Below are 14,923 nucleotides of genomic sequence, written 5' to 3'. Positions count from 1 at the left end.
CAATAGACTGGTATTTATTCATTCTTTCATTCATTCACCCAATAATTATACAGCCCTTAATATGTAAGAGATATGGTGCACACCCATGAAATATTTGTTGAATAAATGAATGAATGAATCGAGTGCTATAAGAAAACTCATTTCTGAAGGATGAAGTCTAAAGAGCAAATTATCTATACTCACAATTTGCTATGGTACAGACTACTTGCTAAAGGATTCCAAGTTTGAGGCGCTCAGTAGGGTTAATTTAATTGGGAAACACTAACTTTTGACAGAAGTGATGAAAAATAATGAATATGGATTAGAACTAATATTAGAGGGCTGGGTGGTCCACAAAAGGAAATGTTATTACTAGAACCAATTTTCCCAGGCTTCACAGGTGGGATCCAGCTACATACTGCAGCATTTTCAGTAAGAAAAGGAATAAAATTTCTTACCTTAATTGAACCATGAATACTACTTCTGTTCAACTTCAAACCATAAACCTATAATATGACTCCAGCAATTGTAAGACAAAAAACTATAACTTGCAGTACAATTCTGAGAAAAGATATATCATTACATTGTTCAATCTCTCAGGTTTAATTATAGTTTAGAAGTGAAAAGTAGCTCCAAGTTACTACTCTGGAAAAAATGATGATACTATCCCACCATGAAGGGCAAAATGATAAACATCACAGCCCAGCAAGCTCAGTGTTGTCTAGCATGAACCTGAGAACATTTTCTTGGCCCTTTTAGACGGTTTAAACTAAATGGAGCGTAAAAGGCCTTACGCATTTTTTAAAATCCTATTCACCCTCTTAAGAAGGCCAATGAGTCTTTGAGTAACTAAACAGTGAGTCTGGAATCATACTTGATCCTAGAAACTTTTACTCTGTTGAGTTGGGTGGCCTTGAACAGCAGAGCTTCGCAAACTCTTTCCAACGTCAGTACCTCTTTGCAAATGAATTACTCTTGCAAACAGATTTCATAAATCAGGAGGTATTCAATGACAAAATTGGCTTACAGTGGTTTTCTTCACCCTAGCCACATTCTCCCAACCCAGGTTTCCCTAAGTTTCCACCCTTGCCCATTTGTCTAGTACAAAGAGAAAACAAAACACCGTCATTATTCTCTTCTCCTGTCCCCAAGCCCCTTACAAAATCATAATAAAAAGCTAAAAGCGGGAAGGCCGGGGAGGGTTGGGGGGCAGGAGGAAGGGGGGTAAGAGATCAACCGAAGGACTTGTATGCATGCATATAAGCATAACCAATGGACATAAGACACTGGCGGGTAGGGGAGGCCAGGGGATTGTCAAGGGCAGGGGGAAAAAAAGGACACATATGTAATACCCTTTGTAATACTTTAAGCAATAAAACAATTTTAAAAAGCTAAATAAAGAGAAAATATTAAGCAAGTATTCACCAAGATGGCTGTACCAGTTGAAAGGTTGAACATTTTCTCTTTTTTAAAATATATTTTTTTAAATATATTTTATTGATTTTTTACAGAGAGGAAGGGAGCGAGATAGAGAGTTAGAAACATCGATGAGAGAGAAACATCGACCAGCTGCCTCCTGCACATCTCCTACTGGGGATGTGCCCGCAACCCAGGTACATGCCCTTGACCGGAATTGAACCTGGGACCCTTCAGTCTGCAGGCCGACGCTCTATCCACTGAGCCAAACCGGTTTCGGCTAAAATATATTTTTATTGTTGATAGTATTACAGATATCTCCCATCCTCTCTTCACTTACACCTCTCCTCCCTAACCACCGCCCTCCCCCGCCCTCAGGTAAGGTTGAAATATTTCTAAATCACCTAAGTGTCCCTCTCTTGCCAGCCAATCACGAGCTAGCAAACAAAGAGTTAATTCCTGGCACCTACGGAGGTATCTATGCTTACTGGTCAGTGCCTGTGCTAACACTGAGATGAATATGAAGGTAGGGCGGAGACAGAGGTGGAAACGGAGGCAGAGATAGAGGTACACACAGCCATATCATTCTTGGAAATAGGCAAACTGTGTCCATTCTTTTTCTAGCACCTGTTTCCTGATTGCCTTTAGGTTCATCATAGTTTTCTCTAGTTCCTGGACAAGTGGGTTAATTTCACAGTTGAAGAAAGTAAGAAACCAATGTTTAAATAGCCCTATATTTCCAGAGATATAACGCAGCAAAGCTGACACAAAAGAAGAGTATTGTAATAATAACCCAACTTGTATTTTTATTTCATTATGAAATTGAAGGTTTTTATTTCCAAGAAAATCTTCTAATGGACTGTGTCCTAGGATTGTAAACCAATGATACCAAAGAAGGTTTGGCTTGTGCCTGAGGACGGAGGCATGCTGAAAAAAGCTTTCTTTTTAAAGTGGAAAAGTTATTCTGGACACCAAAGTCCCAACAAGTTAAAGCACTTCCATTGTCAGGAACATTCTTTCCAAGTTCATGTCCAGAGAGGCACAGACCCTTGGAAAGGAACATCATCAGACTCTCATGAGCAGTACATACAAATGCCATAGTACATTTGCTGGGCTCGTCCTCCTGGCCCTGTGAAGCCCCCTTATAGCTCATTTCCCTAGCTAGCCCCCTCCCAACTCTGACTCTGAGGTGTCTCCCCTACCACCCAGACTATGCCCTGCCTCTTTAAAAATGTCTCTGGTGCTTTGCAAAAAGTTCCAAGAAATTCACTTTCCCGTTCCTTTTCTCTGGGTGTTTACAGTTTTTAAATGAGCCAGGGTACTTATCAACACTTCCCCCAGTAAAAAGCAACCCATGAAAATTTTGGAAATTTGAGGCTGAATGTTAACAAATGAATGGGTTCCCTTGGAGCAAAGAACTTCCCATTCATGAATCCTTGCAGAGTTTCACACTCTCCACCAATGAATCAGGAGTATGTGGTTGTAGCTGGATGGTCTTTGTGGAGCTTAAACTGGCAGAAAGCTGGGTGAGGAGCCAGAGATAGTCCCTCACTAGTATCTCATTTACATGGTGCTACAGTTTGTATCCTCCCCAAATTCACATGTTGGAATCCTAACCCCGTGTGATGGTGTTAGGAGGTGGGTGGTGTATGTTAGGTCCTGAGGTTGGAGCCCTGTGAATGGGATTGGTGCTCTTATAAAAGCCATCTCTCTCACAGAGTTCCAAGGCCTTTTGGCCATTTGATGATACAACATGAAGCCTACAGAAGCCGGCCCTCCTCTAAACCATGCTGCACCCTGGTCTTAGACTTCCAACCTCCAGAATTGAGAGAAACAAATGTTTGTTATTTATAAGCCACATGGTCTGGGACATTCTCCTACAGTAGCCAGAATGGACTAAAACTCATGGGGATATAAGGATCCTGTGAGAAGAAAGTCATCTTGTGTTAAGAATTTGGAAGAGGGATAGAGATGACGAGGACAATGGAGGGAAGAATGTAGCATCTACTCCAGCCCACCCTACAGACCCCTAAAGAGGGAGGACAGTCTCCCTTTCCCTAAGGCAGCTCTGGGGCTACAGTGAAGAGTGGGGAGCCCAGTGACTCTTTGGGGTGGATGGCACCAGCAACCCCACAGAGACAAGTTCCCTCCGTTAATTATCCCGCGGGCAAACTCCAGACAAGAAAAATATGAGGAGCCTGAGTCCCAGGGGCACAGAGAGAAATAATGGAAGAGGTTTTATGGAGGAGCTGTGGTCCCTGTGAGCAGGTGCGAGCAGAAACTATAAGACACAGATTCCAGATGTTTCTTGACCTCCATACACCAGAGCTGGTGAGGCCTGGGACATCCCTGGGTTTTATTCACCGTTTGCTCCAAGGTTAAGATGCACTGTCATTATTTCTAGCAACCTCCTGGGAAGCACACTTATTTTCCTAAGACAGGGCCCCAAACGAAGCCCCCATTCCAAGTAAGTCATTGGTCCAAATATACATGGAACATCTGTAGGGATGACAAGAGGGAGATAGCAGAGCCGTTCATGAGAGTCCAATGGTGTTCCTCCCATGGGCCTATCCCTTTCTGGAGAAGAATGTTCCAGACAATGGAAATGCTTTGACTTGTTTGGACTTTGGTGTCAAGGATAACATTTCCCCTTCATTTAGACCAGTGTTCCTAAACTTGTTTTCATTATTGCCCCCTCAAGGAGCCTTCTTAAACTTTTTTCTCCAATAGCCCTCCCCAATTGAATTTTAGTACCATGGATATACTGTACTGCAGGCTATCTGTACTTCATATATTTGTAAAGGGTAAGGTTTTTTTTGCCCCCCATCCCAGATCACTGTTTGCCTCCTGGACAGTACTATTGCTTTCACTGAGAATGCAAAATTTAGACTCCTATTGTTTTCATAGCATGGCGTCTCGAGACCGAATCCTGCACGCCTGTGGCCCATCGGAGGCCAGCTTATCTTTCATTAGAGCCCGCAGCTCGTGCACCCACAAGGGTCTAAAATATTCCTTCATGCCCACAGCTGAGATAGTATCCAGATGTATTCCCCAACACTATGGCTTATGATTATTATTCCTCAGATGGGCTGGCTGCTGCTTTGCATATATCCAAATAATACTGGCTTTTGCTTTGCTGCTAAATCCAGTGTGCCTGCTCAAATATAACTCATTACCACTTCATAACAGTTAGATATGTCATGAGCATCTCAGAACGTTACAATTAATCACCTTTCCCTCAAGAACTGGAAAATCAAACTCCCCTTTTTATACCGAAGTGTTTTTAAACAAAATAGTCTCTCCATATAAAGTTCTTAAAATTTCTCAAATTCCAAGCTCTTTTTTTTATATAATCTATACCAACCATCCAATCATCAGTGAAGGTAGCGGAAATAGAAGTTCACACTCATTTTTCAGCCTCCTGCTCACCACTCAAAGAAAATAAAGTCAACATCTACCTTTTTCTTGCTATGGGCTCTAAAAAAAATCCTCAAAACATGAATTTTTAAATGCAGAGGTGTTTCCCAATTATATTAAGCAGAAGGAATCATTAAGCAAGCACCTACCACTCTGGGGAAAAGTCCACACATTCAACTCTAGTCATCATAAAAAAGAAGTATCCTAAACAGAGTCTTTATGCTACACCATGGCACCTTCAGCCTTCATTTAGTGGTCTCGCCTTCGCAGTAAGTCTACTCCAAGGCTGCTGATAGCATCCAATTAATCAACCGGGTATTAGACTTTGTGATGCAGAGCAATGAAGTGCTAACGAGGACCACGTGTGGTTGTGAATGGCCTCCATGTGACCAGCCAAGACTGCCAAATGGAGACAAAATGCTCAAGATGGAGCTATTGGGAATCTTAGAGGGTGACCCCGAGCAGAAATACTGTGTGTGTTTGAGCCTGCCAACGGCCTCGGGAAGAGTCAAAGTGGAACTTTGATGCTTTGTGCCAATTTAATTCCAAAACATGCTATTTTCAAAATCTTTTGGAAGGCTCTTAATTCACTCATTTGGGCAATTGAGGCTTCATTACCCTTCAACACATAACAATCTAAATTAGTTTAATTCATTAAGAAGAATGAGGGCATTGGAAAAAATAAACATATTTGAATTATGCCACCTCAACTACTCATGCAGAATTGATAATTTGTTAACCTCTGAAATATGCTTTGAAAAACTTGTGAGGCCAACTTGAACCTTTAATCAGCCCTTAAGATTCACACATTTTCACATTTTGCATTTTTCATCAATAATTTATCAACCTGACACCAACTGTATGTTGATATTAATGGCACGTGTAGAGTTTCTGAGTCAATGATTCTTAGGCAGGGTGTGCCTCTGAGTAGCCTGGAGGGGTTTGGAACATGGACATGCTGAGTCCCACCCTTGAAGAGGCTGCTTGAGCCTGGTTTGGAGTTGGGCTCAGGAATCCTTCTTTTTGCATAGCTCACCCACAGTTAGGTTTGCACATAGGTTTAGGAATAGATGCACTATTCTTTAAAATGAGATTCAATTTAAATTTCTTATTTGTATGCAACTTTAAAATGTTACATTTATTTTTATTTATGTACAATTTTAAATCTGTCTATTATGTAGAGTGAAGTAAATGTGCTCAGCAGACGGGGTAGTCCTTTCTGAGGTGGACATTTGTGGTTTCCTACATTCTGGATAATATTGCTGCATAACAAACCACCCCAAAACTAGGGTGTAAAGCAACCATTCCTTTATATCACAAAATGAGACAGGCCCTCGCCAGTGTGGCTCCGTTGGTTGGGCATCATCCCTCGCACGTGTAAAGGTTGCTGGTTAGATTCCGGTAAGGGCATATACCTGGGTTTGGGGCTCAAGCCCCAGTATCGGGTATGCAGGAGGCAGCCAATCAATGATGTTTTTCTCTCATCAATGTTTCTCTCTCTCCTTCTCTGTTCCTCTTTCTCTAAAAATCAATTTTAAAAATCATTTTTTAAGATTTTTTTAAAACAGGGCACAGCGGGAAGGCTTATCTTTTGGGCTCAGTGGGAAAACGCAAAGGCTGAAGATGACTTGACAGCTAGGGAAGGAATCATCTTTCATGTACCTGGCTCCAGGGCAGGTGACTGGACTGGGAGCTCAGCTGGGACTGAGCCAGAGCACCTTGATGGCCTTGCTCTGAGGCTGGGGCTTCCTCACAGCATGGTGGCCTGGGGACAGTGGAGTTCTTACTCACTCCAGTGTGAGTGTTCCAGACAGCAATGTGGAAACTGCATTGCCTTTTACAACCACCATAGCATCACTTCCGCCCAACTTTAAAACAATCTTATATAATAAAAGCCTAATATGCAAATCAACCAAATGGCAGAATGATGGGTAGCTATAATGCGCACTGACCACCAGGGGGCAGATGCTTAACGCAGGAGCTGCCCCCAGCCCGCAGGCCCCAGGCCAGCCAAGGTGGGTGCCAGCAGGAGCCCTCCCCCCCCCATCGCCCCACCAATCTCCCCACAGATAGGCCCTGATCACTGTCCAGGCCTAGGGACCCTACCCATGCATGAATTTTGTGCACCAGGCCTCTAGTATATAAATAACACTTGATGGCCCAGCCGGCATGGCTCAGTGGTTGAGCGTCAACCTATGAACCAGGAGGTCACAGTTCGATTACTGTTCAGGGCACATGCCTGGGTTGTGGGCTCGATCCCCAGTGGAGGTGCACAGAAGGCAGCCAATCAATAATTCTCTCTCATCATTGATGTTTCTATCTCTCTCTCCCTCTCTCCCTTCCTCTATTAAATCAATAACAATATTTTAAATAAATAACACTTGGGGAAGAATGTCAGGCACTGCTCACAGGGGAGGGATTTGGGGATGAGCAGTGCAGCTTATAGTGTGTCCCCATCTCCGCCCTGACTTGGCTTGAAGTAGGTCGTAGGGTTGAGACTTCCCCTTCACATTTCTGACACAGCAAAAAAGAACATGTGCACGCAGAAATTCCAAGACATCTATCAAATTATGGAGGGCATGTGGTCAGCTATCCCACTGAGATGGGAATGAGAAAACAAAAAGGACAGGCCTATGAGAAGAAGAAAAATGCCCTTTATACACCTGCAATCAATGTTCCCCTTCCTGCATTGTGGTCTCTTAGCTCAGTGCCTGCATCACGGCTGTACATTTTCACAGCAATTCAGAGTTTCAGAGCCTTCCCATTCACTTTCTCATTTAGAATTCACAGGTAGGACTCCCTGAAGCAGGTACAGAGGAAAGGCGTGCTTTAATGGCTCCATTTTTCAGATGTGAGCCTGAGTGTCAAAAATGTGAAGTGGTTTGCTTACAATTATACTGCTCACAGGTGACAAAGCTGAAGTTCTGAGCCAGGGTGCGCATGCACTACCCACACGTCATTCCACAGGGCGTCTGATTGTCTTCACTAATCTCACCATGCACACCTCTGCATGCTACTGGACGTGTTTGAGCTATCAGTTCAAAAGTGTTGCTTATTTACATATCTGACATTTATTGAGTATTTATTATATGTCTGGTATGTTGGTAAGCGTTTTTCTTATACACTCTCAGTTGCAAAGCTGTCTGTTATGTGCCAGTTTATTCATACAAGGTAGAAAAATAGGGAATACAATCCCTAAGATACAAAGCTGTGGTAGGTCATACACAATTTTTCACAAGGCAACTCTGGTTTACACCACTTAGAACCACCGAGTAAATTGAAATACGCCAAACAGTTCAATGAAGTGGCTGTGAGGGAAACACAAACACACACCCCTCATCTTCTCACTCTTTTCTCACTTGACCACATGCTTTGACCCTATATAGTTCCTCCCAAATTCATGCAATATTCTTCCTAAAAGAATCTACTGTGACATCTTAATCATGAATAAGCACCCTGAGTAGATGGATTCAAGTAGCAAATGAAAAGGGAAAGCCTTAAATCTGGAGAAGATTAAAACAATAAAACAGATTGAAAGAAAAAAAGACAACTGGTAAGATCATAAGAGCAAGAGGCCCATCAGTGGCAATGCATCAAAACTCAAAGCTGTTCCCTTTTCTCTGCATCCTCACCAGCACTTGTGTGCGCTGTTGGTGGGAATGCAGACTGGTGCAGCCACTGTGGAGAACAGTATGGAGTTTTCTCAAAAAATTAAAAACCGAATTGTCATTTGACCCAGTGATCCCACTTTTAGGAATATATCCCAAGAAACCAGAAACACCAATCAGAAAGGCTATATGCATCCCTATGTTCATAGTAGTGCTATTTACAATAGCCAAAATCTGGAAACAGCCCAAGTGCCCATCAGTAGATGAGTGGATTTAAAAAAAAAAAAAAAACTGTGGTACATTTACACAATCGAATACTATGCAGCTGTGAAAAAGGATCTTGCCTTAGCCAGTTTTCCCAGTGGTTAGAGCATTGGCCTGCAGACTGAAGGGTCTTATATTCGATTCCAGTCAAGGGCATGAACCTCAGTTGCAGGCTCAGTCCCCACCCCCATCCCCATTTGGATGCATGTGGGAGGCAACCAGCTGATGTGTCTCTCTCACATAGATGTTTCTCTCTCTGTCTCTCCTGCTCCCTTCCATTCTCTCTAAAAAATCAATAGGAAAAAATATGCTCCAGTGAGGATTAACAACAACAACAAAAAGAAGAATCTCTTCCCTTTTGAGGCAGCTTGGAGGGACCTGGAGAGCAATATGCTAAGTGAAGTAAGCCATCCAGAGACAGACCAATATCACATGATCTCACTTATATGTGGAATCTAATGAACAAAATAAACCAATGAGTAAAATAGGTCCAGAGGCATGGAAGCATGCAACAGACTGAAGATTCTCAGAGGGAAGGGGGGGAGGGGAGTATGTAGAGATTAACTGAAGAACTTATATGCATATAATATGCATAGCCCATGAACACTGACAATAGTGTCGTAAAGACCTGAATTGGGGTGGGAACTGGGTAGAGGGGGGCAATGGTGGAAAAATGGGAGATATCTGTAATACTCTCAATAATAAAGGTAAATTTTTTTTAAAAAACCTCAAAGCTGTTTAGCAGGAGGAACAGTGAGGGCTGCAGAGTCTCTGGAACAAGTCTGAGGACACTACAAGTAATGGTGCTGATGATAATGGAGACACTGCTGTCGACGCCAAAGCTGTCGTCTGCTGGAATTGGGCCCAAGGGCACCTGCATGGACTGACAGCAAGACCTCCAGTGCCAGGCAGGACAGCCAGCACTTTGTGGCCTCCCATCTCTCTTGGAGCCATCCATACAGCTCTTTAGGGAAAGGAGGAAATGGCGAACAAGGAATGCTGAGTTTCTATTTGATGTTAATGCAGGAGGAAAACAGGATCAACAAACCACAGCCTCTGTGGTGCCAGGACACTTTGTTCTGCTCTCTCCTTTCTTCCTTCTCTTCTCCATAACTCAGAAGCTCCACGTTTCACTCTGTGGCTCCACCAGGCAAGAGCCATGCTTTCTGCAAGAGGAAGTGCTCTATGTACCATAGTATTTTTAAAATTTATTAGGGATTTAAGATGTTTAAAACTTTTATTAGGTTTTCAAAAGAGTATTCCTTACTAGATTATACAAGTGTTGAATGTTCCACCCAATCCTATTTTTCCCATAAGCCCCATCATTTTTACTGCATGAAATTCTATAATGCCTCAATTTTTTAGGGAGACATATATTACATTGAGGAGAAACAACTGTTTCAACTCATTTGATCCTCTTATTATCCTTACCTTGCCCAAGAAAACACTGAACACTGGGTGTGGTTTTCATTTAACATTCAAATCCCACATCTTGGGTATCTTCCCCCAACTTGTGACCCCCTTCTTTCTTCTAATACAATGTTTGCCAAGTAGACTCCAAAGCCTTTTCCTAGGATGCCACGCTGAGAAAGTCACAGATAAAGGAGCAGTTCCTTGCTGCATGTAAGGAGGTACTTTGCTTAGCATCCAAATGGAAACTGGTTTCTAGTATTTAAGTCAAAAGTTCACCCACCCTCCAAAAAAAAAAGTTCTCAAAAGAAGTTCTTAAGTCCAAAAGAAAGAAACATAGGGTCTTCCAAGAAATAGATCCTGGGGCTGGAGTGGGGGGAGGTTGGGGGGTTCCAACTGGCGATCTGAAATAACGTGGGCCATTTTCCCAAAGTGACTGATAACTATTGCATTACTTTCCCCACGGTCAGCAGCAGAATAGGAATTAGAGAGACCAACTTGGGACCTTCTCTACTCCTTTTAAATATTGTGTTTCTGTTTCTGTTCACATTTTTGCATCAGACTGTTCTCCTTGCTATATTTCACACCCCCTCTGGCTTCACATCAGAGGGACAAGGTCAGTATTTGTTTATAATGGAATAGGGGTGCGATGGTGAATAATACAGATGTATATTTTACTTGGAACAAATGCAGTTCACCTTTATTCTCTGAGCACATTCAGATTGTAAGAGAGACTGCAGTTTATACGCCTTCAAAAGAAAGCCCTCCTTGGGTATTCAAAACATATTTTATCAAACCACAGGATCCTCTTGTTTCAAGCAAGAAGCACCTACAAAGAAAAAGACAGTTTCTGTAAGACACTTGTTGGATTTTCGGTTTGTTTTGGATGGTTGTTATTTCTTTTGGGACAAGTTTTAAATGTTAACAGGAAAAAAAATAAATTCTGTTGAAGAAATTGGGGGCGAGGGGTTTAAATGAATGACTTCAAAAAAGCACATCTGCGTATCCTGGAAGAGTGCATTCTCTCAAGCCCTTTGCTTTGGGTCCTTCAGAAGGATTTGGAATAAATGTTTCTACATTAAAGTAGAATGCTAAGGCCAAGATGAAGAGAATCAACTCTATTGAGCTTTTGAAATAGAGACAGAACAGGATCAAGCTTACAGCATACAATAGATTACCTTCCATTTGGAAACAGGCAGGAACTAAAGATACAGAACATAAAACTTTCCATTAGATCCCCATTCTCTTTCCTTTGTGGCCACATGTGTCTGTCTAATCTTGACCACAGAATCAGAATGTTGAAAAGACTTTGAGGGTTCATCGAATCCACGCCCAACCTTATGGGAAGACCTCCCACTAAACCTCCAGACACATGGGGACTTACCCGGTTTTCAAAGACCTCCGTGAAGTTTTTACAAAAAGTGTTCAAACACCAGCTCTCCTGCCAGCAGTCTACTTGGCTTGTTGAATTTGCATTGTCCCCACCCCCATTAATCAATCCCACCCCATCAAATAGGAACAGCCGTGTTGTCTCCACTCTCAACATTCCAACATCTGCCCACATTTGCGTGTGTGGTGCTGCCCGGCTCAGGCCGCCGCACCGGCAGAGTCCTGTTCTAATCTCTGTCAGGACCAAGGCACAGGTGCGGGCCTCAGGCAGCCGGAGCCCCTCCTGTCATCCCCCACCTGGCCACTGGCAGCCCTTCAGCTTCTGAGGAGCCAGCATGAGGGAGGCAAATTCCTAAACACTCATGAGCTTTAAAGCGTTTTATTCTTCACAAGGAAAAAAGACTCATAGGTCATCTATTAAGGAGGCCACATATGACACCTCATATGGAATTCTTGACTTTTTTATTCATGTATTGATAATGATTTAGCAATTCCAACCCAAACTCCCAATCCAGCCTCACAGTTTGCATGGTCAACTTCTAATGAAATTCCTAGAGCGGGGGAGTGAAATTTTTTCCTCATTAATATGAAAGAATTGGAGGTGCTAGAAATAGCCTCAGGACTAAATAAACAGGCACTAGCCGTGATGTTTCCCAGGAAATGTTTGTGGCCAGAAACTTGAATAAGGAATGAGGCACACTCAGCAAGCTGGAAGGTAACGTCTGCGTTTCCTCCCACCCACTGTTTTTTGTCATTCCAATACGGAGTGGTTCCTGAAAATGTCTTTTCCTCCATGTCCCTTGGCAATGGCCTAAGTACTTCCCCATGTTGGTCGTCAAATGGCCGGAGAGAAAAACATGGGGGTTATCAGTAGCATCATCAAAGCAGCCTGGATCATGGAAGAAGAATGGGGCGATCATTGTGCCTTTCCAGCCCTTAGCAGACCACCCTGGAGATGGGTGAAGGGCATAACCCACTGTGAGGGGCTCAGTCCTGTGTCATCATCTGCCTCAGTTGCAGCAACAGAAGCAGAGAGGCCTTGAGCTGTGTAAAGAGAAGGGACCTGAGGTTACTGGTGTGACCATCGACTCCAGGCTACCATGGCATAACTCCGAGAGAAGCCCAAGACCCAGCTGGAAATGAAGAGACTTCAGGATCAAATTCCTCTTGAGCACAGAGATCTTCAAAAACTCAGGCCTCTCAAGCCAGGCCTATATTCCAGGGAGTTAGATGAAAACCAGCTATACCCCTGCAGCTAAGGCCACTTGCTTCCCTTTAACGTCCCGCTCATTGTATGCTCTCTCTGAAGGCCTCACTGGAGCTGCAATCAGATTTTGATATTTATGAACTATGAAATAACTATGAAATGTCCCCCTTCATTTATCATAATCATCTTTCAACCTCCCTTACTTATTTCCACATTCACTGAGAAATCACATCCAAGTTCCTATGACCCCTAATAGCTCAGATGACCTTAAACTGACATGTGAATTTGGATCAAGTTAAATCAATGCTCCCAAAGCTCAGGTCATCCATTCTTTTGCAAGGTGATTTTCCCCAAACTAAATGAGGACATTTTTTACATGGCAAACATACTGCTTACACAAACTAGCTTCATGTGACTTTTAAAGAAAGCATATAAATTACACCATCATAAACCTTTCTCTTTTCAGGTTTGTAACTGGAGTGTCATAAATATCAGACTTGATCATCTTTGGTTCATAATCCAGATGTCACTGTCTTCCAGTTAGAACCAAATGAGTTTTAGGAAGGGTTGCAGCGCCCCCTGCTGGCTTGCTTTGCAGAATGAGTTTTTAGAAGGTGAAAGTCTGGGTACGCAGTCCTTTGATGCTGAAATACCTTGTAGTTAAGAGGGGAAATGAGGTTCTGAATGCGACGTTCTTCATTTCCTCAGCAATGCACACTGCAGCAAAGAGAGGTTCACATTTCTTCCGTTATTATTTCTAGCATTTAATAGAGCCAGCCACATTAGAACTGATGACATTTCGATGGCGTTGTTCCCCATTACTAATGGTGTGAGACAAAACCATGAGGGGGTTCAAGTCTCTCCCTTCGATGTAATGCTCCCACTCCAGGGCAACAGACAAGCACCTCTGGCCATCTTTGAGGTGGTCTCTCAGGAACCCCAGTGGGACAAGGACAGCCCACTGGAGATGACAGACCCTAGTTCTGTGCCACACAGCTTGCCACTCCAGACACCCACTAAGAGCTTCGGTCTGCAGGAAGAAATCCCTGATCATCAGACATAGTATAGATAATCAATCCTAATTTGAAAGCAGCTGTCAAGCTCAACCACCCCCAGTCTTTTATTAGCACTGATCCTGTCTTTCTTATTTAAAATCCATATTCCTATGGATTCAAAAAACCAAGAACTCCTTTGGGTGGCTGGGGTGTATAGCATGGTATCAGAATAATCATTCGTTATTCAACAAAAATATCATTGTGTCCACAAATTATTTAGCGCTCATATTGTCCCGGCACCACGTAGGCATGAGGGACAGTGGTGAAAAACAAAAACACTGCCTTTAATGGAGCTTGATGTCTAAGGGAGGGGGGGGGAGGGCGGGGGGTGAATGAGCAACATACAAATCATCCCAAAAATGAATTACAAACCGTGACAAAGGACATGAAGGAAAGGCACAGCCGGTTTCCCTGAGGACGTGCCATTAGGACTGAGACCAAGAAGAGGAGCGGGAGTGACTGAGGGTGCAGGGTGAGCGAGGATTCCAGGCAGAGCAACGAGTGTGTGAAAAGCAATGACCTGCCAGGCAGAGAGGCTCAAGCCACTGACTGTGAACCTGCCATGAGTGTCCACGCCTTCATGACGTCGTTTCTATGAAACTGACTCCAAACAAAGTGATAAAAACCAATAAACCTTTCCCAGCAATTCACCAAATTCCTGCAGCGAATTGCGTCTCAGCTTCTGGCTCGGGAAATGAGAGGGCAGTGGCCAAGCCTTCTACGCAGTGGGCATCCTGCCAATTGGAAGTCTGCCTGCTGGGAGTTCTGGACCCCACTGAGTCCTTGCTTCATCTTTGCACACTTGCAGCATCTTGTACCTTGGACCCAGTGAGAGTTTTCTCTTCTATGGATCATATCCATTGACCTGGCTCTCTCATTTTCCCAGACACCAGGCATTCTCCCCAGACTTAACAGGAACTCCACACTAAAAGGTCCTAGCATTTATCCTGGTGATTTTTTAAAAAATATATTTTATTGATTTTTTTACAGAGAGGAAGGGAGAGAGATAGAGAGTTAGAAACATCGATGAGAGAGAAACATCGATCAGCTGCCTCCTGCACACCTCCTACTAGGGATGTGCCCGCAGCCAAGGTACATGCCCTTGACCGGAATCGAACCTGGGACCTTTCAGTCTGCCAGCCGACGCTCTATCCACTGAGCCAAACCGGTTTTGGCAA

The sequence above is a fragment of the Myotis yumanensis genome, unplaced genomic scaffold (assembly GCF_028538775.1).
Source record: "Myotis yumanensis isolate MYYU_CA2020_CCGP unplaced genomic scaffold, mMyoYum1.0.hap1 SCAF_6, whole genome shotgun sequence".
Classification (NCBI taxonomy): domain Eukaryota; kingdom Metazoa; phylum Chordata; class Mammalia; order Chiroptera; family Vespertilionidae; genus Myotis; species Myotis yumanensis.
This window is presented reverse-complemented; position numbering follows the sequence as displayed.